Raw genomic sequence first — 6,000 nt, 5'->3', positions numbered from 1 at the left:
CCGTGACCGCGAAACAACTTTATGATGTCGAGGTTAGCTGCAATATGTAACTTCTTAGACATGAAGGTGCTTTGGCAGTTGCACTTGAAGACATATGTGATTTTGCGGGCTCGCTAAGTTTCGCTGAGTGTGACCATACATTTGCAGGAACTACACTGCGCCGTTTCAGCTGGCAGTGTGAACTACACGGCTCCCTATGAATACTCATTTCGCTTCTTTGAAAACTTAAGAAGAGAGCGCTTGGCAAGTTTAACTGCTTATTCTTCGATGGTATCGTCACTGCGTGTACACAAAGAAGGCAGGAAGGAATTAAAAAGCAGATGGAAGGGAAGCTAACCATACTACTTGTCTGATTGGATAGACTAAGCTTTGGAAAAGATAAAGTTGAGATGAAAGATCAGAGAGCAAGATGTGAAAAGGAGAGAAAGAAACGACCAACAAATTTACTGATGCATTTGGGGTCATACCACTGCGCAATACTTGTTGCTCAGTATGATGAAAAATGTCGCTAAAAAAAGAAACATTGAAGTATGCTAGGTATAAAAAGTCAAGACGCGTTCTGAATTCACACAGAGAGAGAACAACTGTATTAAAAGAGACTGAGTAGCAGTTCCTATAATGAACACATGCGCATGGTTTCACAACGGATGAAACAGAAACAAAGTTGTTGTTAAATCATGTGTCATTGGTTACCCGAAAAAATACAGAGAACCACAACTAGGCTTATGAAAGTGCTTAGACCCACAACAAGGCTTATGAAAGTGCTTAGACATCCACGAGTGGTTATTCTGCTCCACCCTCCACCATTTTAGGTAAAATTTTAATTGGTTCATAGAATGGTTGTATTTTCTCACCCTATTATCAGACTAACGTGTAAAGTGTTCATTAAATATGCCGCCATTCTCTGAATGGAAATCTTATCATTTCTCATTAGAGCGACAGCTGTAGCCAAGGCCAGCGCCGTACCTGCGTGATCGTTAACTGCTGTCTATATTTCTAACTGTATTAAGCATACCATGTTTCGTATCACCAGGTCAATTTTCGCTTGTCGGCTACAATAGAACCTCTAAGCTGCTGAACTCGGTGGAATGTCGCCATGTGCTCGGCTGAGAGTATGCTTAATTCCACTAAGCCTATACCCCATAACATTTCCGGCTTTTAAGTGCACAGAATTTGGGGAAGCCAGGCGGTCGAGAGTGATTGTATCCTGTCCTCAATGCTAGGCATACAGCGGCTGAGACAACATACAGCACAGAAATTTGCACGCGCTCTCCCACCAAAGAGAAGTCTCCTTTCTGTGTTTTTTTGAACACCTGGTTGATGTATGCAAATAAAAACAACAGAAGAAGAAAAATCTGGGAAACAGAAAAAGAAGGGAAGAAAGAATGAAAGAAATAAAAAAAAACGGAGACAAAGGAAGAAGTCTCCCCAGCTGCCTACTTCCTTGAGACCATCCCTAACTAGTACAAGTAGACTAGTTTTTTTCATTCTTTTCTTCTTTCAACACTTTTATTTCTGCCGACAGTAGCGTGCCAAAAAAAACGTCCTTAGTTTTATAAGTGCTAAGTGTAACTTCTTGCAAAGTTAATAACGTTTCATGAATAACAATGATGTGATATGTGTTTTCTTGGATATAACAATTTCTTTTTTTTTTCAAACAAAGATGCCCTTACACCACCTTTTCTTTATTCTTTACTTGTGAACCTATTTGAAGTAGCCGGTTCACGTTTGCTGTAATACAATAGCTTAGGATTGCATACTAAAATATTCATTGAAGCTGACGCTTGCGCCTAAAAATCTTATTATTTCTGGTCGCTGTAGTGCAGTTATAGAGAATAGTGACGAATAATACAATGAAACAAACACAATGTAATGCTGTCGCCAGTGTGCCAGGTTCTCTAAACGGCAAGCGTAATTTGCATTGTTTTCTTTTTTTGTTTGCTTTAGCGGCAGGGGACCAGTGTTTTCCAATATTTATTTAGTTGGTGCTGGTATTAAAATAATTGATGGGCAATATGAAGTCTGATAGTTATATCTGTCGGCACCCGATTACAACCTCTCGCAAACTAATGAATGCTAGAGCCGTTCTAAGAGGATAACGTGTTTCAGATAACAATGGCCACAAATAAACCTGACGAAAGCATCCAAGCAATGAAATAATGTACACAAATCCCTAAGCGACAAGTGTCAGCGTTCTGTGTGTGCTCGAGAGGCGAAGCAATAAGCCATCGTCCTCGAATAATGTCAGAATAAACGTATGATATTCAACCACTAATGGTGTAAGCAACAGAGTCACCACTGTCCGGCTTGTTAGTATAAGGCACGTGAGTACAGTAATCTCTTCAGCGCTTTATACTATTTGTAACATGGCTGATGCTGAAAACGAAGGTATCTATCTACAACGACTAGAGCGTTTCCTAATGGATCCACAGGTGATGGTTCTGCCCAAAAAGCGATTTGAAGGGATCGAAGACGCAACTTATGTTGCACCATGTTGGTGTTTCGTTAATTATGTAAGTTCATTTTCTACGTTTGCGTAAATGCTTAATCTTTCGCTTGATTTCTTTTCACCTGTAAGCCGTGGAGTTTAGAACACGTATCATATTCTTAGGAACTGACAACCAATTATAGGATGCCCGTGTATATATATATATATATATATATATATATATATATATATATATATATATATATATATATATATATATATATATATATATATATATATATATCGCTATAGAAAGCTAATCGCCAGTGAATCTAATCACGGGACGGCAAAGGGGAAAAAGCGCGAAACATTTGAAATCAGAATGTTTGTATCTGCGGCGAATATGCAGTCATGTTCTCACATGCTGTAAATAGAGAGCGCAATAGTTGTTCGTGTTCGAGCGTGGTGGTTTACAACGTATGCGTGCACGCCAGGTGCATGCGCCGTGGCTCGACTTAGCCCTTTGGTGGCTGCGATGGCAGTATCCTCTCACAATGCAACTCCCTTATGTCCTATGGCAGCACAGAATTAAGCCGGGCTTAGTAATAAAGTGCGCATGTACTCAAATTTTTATGACTGACCCGCAGGATAGCATCATACTACGTGACTACGTACCCCAATGTGTTCGACTAAATATTCTGTAATCCAGCTACACAGCTGTTACGTGAGGCTGTGTGACATAGCAGTTTGTGTTATTTTATTCATGATCGAAAAATATTATTCTTGTTAACAACGCCAAAGGAACGCTAGAGTTTGTTACTATATTTGATAGTCTTCTCAGTTATACAAGGGTCCAGCCACATGTTCTGGCCATTGTCCGTCCCGTTAAATAGCAAGTGGAAAGTCACTTACGCAAATGAACGCGGTACGCTCGCCCAGAGAAATGTATCTTCACAAAAGATTACCGATTTGGATAACAGCATCTAAGTAGATATCAACTAATGCAGAAGATTGGGTGGTACTGACTGCCGAGTGGTCATCGGAGATGAATGATACGCTGTGCAAGGCGTGTCTAAATTTGAAGGCATACAATGCTCGCACCAAAAACTTTTTGCCATATATAGTTGTTCAGAAAACCCTAATCTAGGTAGCAATAATGCACGATGCGCTTTTTATTCTTGTATTAGTTTACCACAAGTATAATATTTTAACACTCTTCTTTTACGAATGGTGGTAGAGCGCAGTGGCGCACTGGCTGCGGTGCTCAGCTGCTGATGCGATGGTCGTATGTTCCATCCAGGGCACGGCAGTCGCATCTGTGTGGAGGTTAAAAGCTCGTTGAGTGTGTACTCTTCAATATCAGATCACGGTAAAGAACACCTAGTGGTATAAATTTCCGAATCGTTTTACTGCGGCATGTTTCAGGATCATTTGTCGGCTTTCGCATTTAACACCACATAATAATCGTGAACTGAAAGTGCACTGGGACTGATCGTGGAGGTGCTCTATCTCTATTTTATTCGAACGTACTGAGTTTAATTTAAGAAACAACTTGTGCAGAAGAAAATATTTTAGCAGGTTAGGTTTGTCGAGCTGGAAGATATAGGTTGTTCTAAACATACGCTTGTAGCGTTGTGGTTGCATTTGCCCAGAATCAATGGCATTTCATGTAAGCACGGCAATATTTCTGTGGCGTTTTTTTTTGTCGATTATGTATCGGAATGAACAAGTTCTATTCCAGTATTGGGTACAGTAAGACAATAGATTTAAGAAGAACAGCTTACTTATTGTATGACAGACATTCTTAAAATATTTTAAGACGAAAAATAGGAGATAGTCAAAACACGATTCTGTGACAACAGGAGGCAAAAAGATAAATGCGTTATCAAATCATAAGCTATGTTTTTTATATGTGCAAATTTCTTTGGCTAGCTTATTGTGGCAGAATTGTCCTTACCGCATGTAGTATTGTATGGCATAATGCTGGAATGGCTTCAGGCATCCAAGCGAATCAAATGCGAAATGAGTGAGGGATTTTTAGCAGCCCATTCATTAAAAGCGGTCCAGCCGCGCTAGCTCATGGGACATTTTAAAAATGATTAGTGAATGCTTCGCCAGTTACCAAAAGGGAGAGCAATAGTATAAACTAAACATCAAGTTGACATTCGTATATCGTTTGAAATGGCCAATTTTAGGCGCACAAATGTTTTTTTTGTTGTTGTATAGTCGAAGGCAACTTGCATGGTGCCCGAATGCGCTATCACGTTCTACTCTGAAAAGGGAAACCCGAGCGTCTTCAGTTTTTTTTTTTTTTTGGCTCAGTTGCTTCCGCTCACAGGGAAAACAATTTATAAGACCCTACATTATGCCCCTGATACAGTACTAGTACGATTTCTGCAATAATATTGTGTCACTACAGCGTGAAAAGCATTTTGAAGTTAAAAAATGCAATAAGGGCACCATTACTGTTATTTATTGTTCATACAAACTATTTTATCAGCATGAGAACTGCATGTGTTGCGGTTATTTGAGGACGAAACTGCAGATGATGAGGGGAATCAGTGTTACGTTTACCTAAAAACATTTGCATCCCAAAAATATTACTTTCTCAGATAAATTATTGCACATGTGCAACACAGATACTTTTGGTAATTAGGCTTGAAGGTTTTATTTTTGAAATTTATGCTCCAGCTAACCTAAAAACAACTTCTGAGTACTTTAGCCTCGTTGCATTATTACACAGGTTATGCACCATGTATACATTTTGCGTGACTGGCCCTATCCGAAGCGCTGAGTATATCTGTTCTATGTACAATTTCAGTAAATGGAATATTGTTTTACATGAACGCTGCAACTCCTTCAGCACAGTCGCGATAGTTTTATTCAAATACAAGTGCATTACAACTTTTCATCAGCTATACCTATCTAGCCATTAAAGGAAACACCCCAATCAGTTCCTGTGCTTCACCTACTTGACACATGTATGAGAGTGCTTGGCGGAAACTGTGCAATATCGTCTTTAACCGCTACTTTGTACACTACCAGAAGAAATTTCAGTTCAGTAAAGAGCCGCAGCAATAGTCACATTAAGCACCACTGTACTCAAGGCGCGGGAAATCGTACAATAACATCAGTCAATGCACCGTGCCTTTCTGTATCTTTTTCTGCACACCATGTTGCAGGCCACTCAACAAGAATCATCGCCTACGACACGACATCACCTAAGCTCCACTTTAGTCTACGCTCCTCTCCAATTGCTCAGTTTATTTTTTTTGTGCCCATGTTCAGAAGACCATGCCGTCCTTTGATGCCCGAAATCTCTTTTATGCGTGGCTTCTTTTTTACACTCGCCACTATTGTTCGGCGACGTGTACAGGCGACGAATGCTGCAGTGGGCAGCAGCCTGGATATCGTGGTTATCTCGATGTTGCTGGCGATGACGACGACGCCACCAAGACCTTTCTTTTTACTTACCGTGGCTCTGTCTCTTCTTTTCAAAACTTTTCTCACAGCTACTGCTCCCGCTGGAAACGATGCCCGTACCACCAGCCACCCACCGACGCCCAAGCTAT

General features: G+C 40.3%; 1 long non-coding RNA gene across 1 annotated transcript in view; it reads right to left on the bottom strand.

The window, feature by feature from the left end:
- Positions 1-3,572: 3,572 nt before the first annotated feature.
- The window catches only part of LOC142796410 (uncharacterized), a 160,590-nt gene continuing 158,162 nt past the window's right edge, over positions 3,573-6,000 (bottom strand). The window contains exon 2 of the long non-coding RNA XR_012893820.1: positions 3,573-3,744. This is a non-coding gene — a long non-coding RNA (uncharacterized LOC142796410). The remainder of the gene's footprint in view (positions 3,745-6,000) is intronic.

The sequence above is a fragment of the Rhipicephalus microplus genome, chromosome 2 (genome assembly GCF_043290135.1).
Source record: "Rhipicephalus microplus isolate Deutch F79 chromosome 2, USDA_Rmic, whole genome shotgun sequence".
NCBI classification, from domain to species: domain Eukaryota; kingdom Metazoa; phylum Arthropoda; class Arachnida; order Ixodida; family Ixodidae; genus Rhipicephalus; species Rhipicephalus microplus.
Note: the sequence above shows the minus strand (reverse complement) of the source record. Positions and strands in the feature narration are given on the sequence as shown.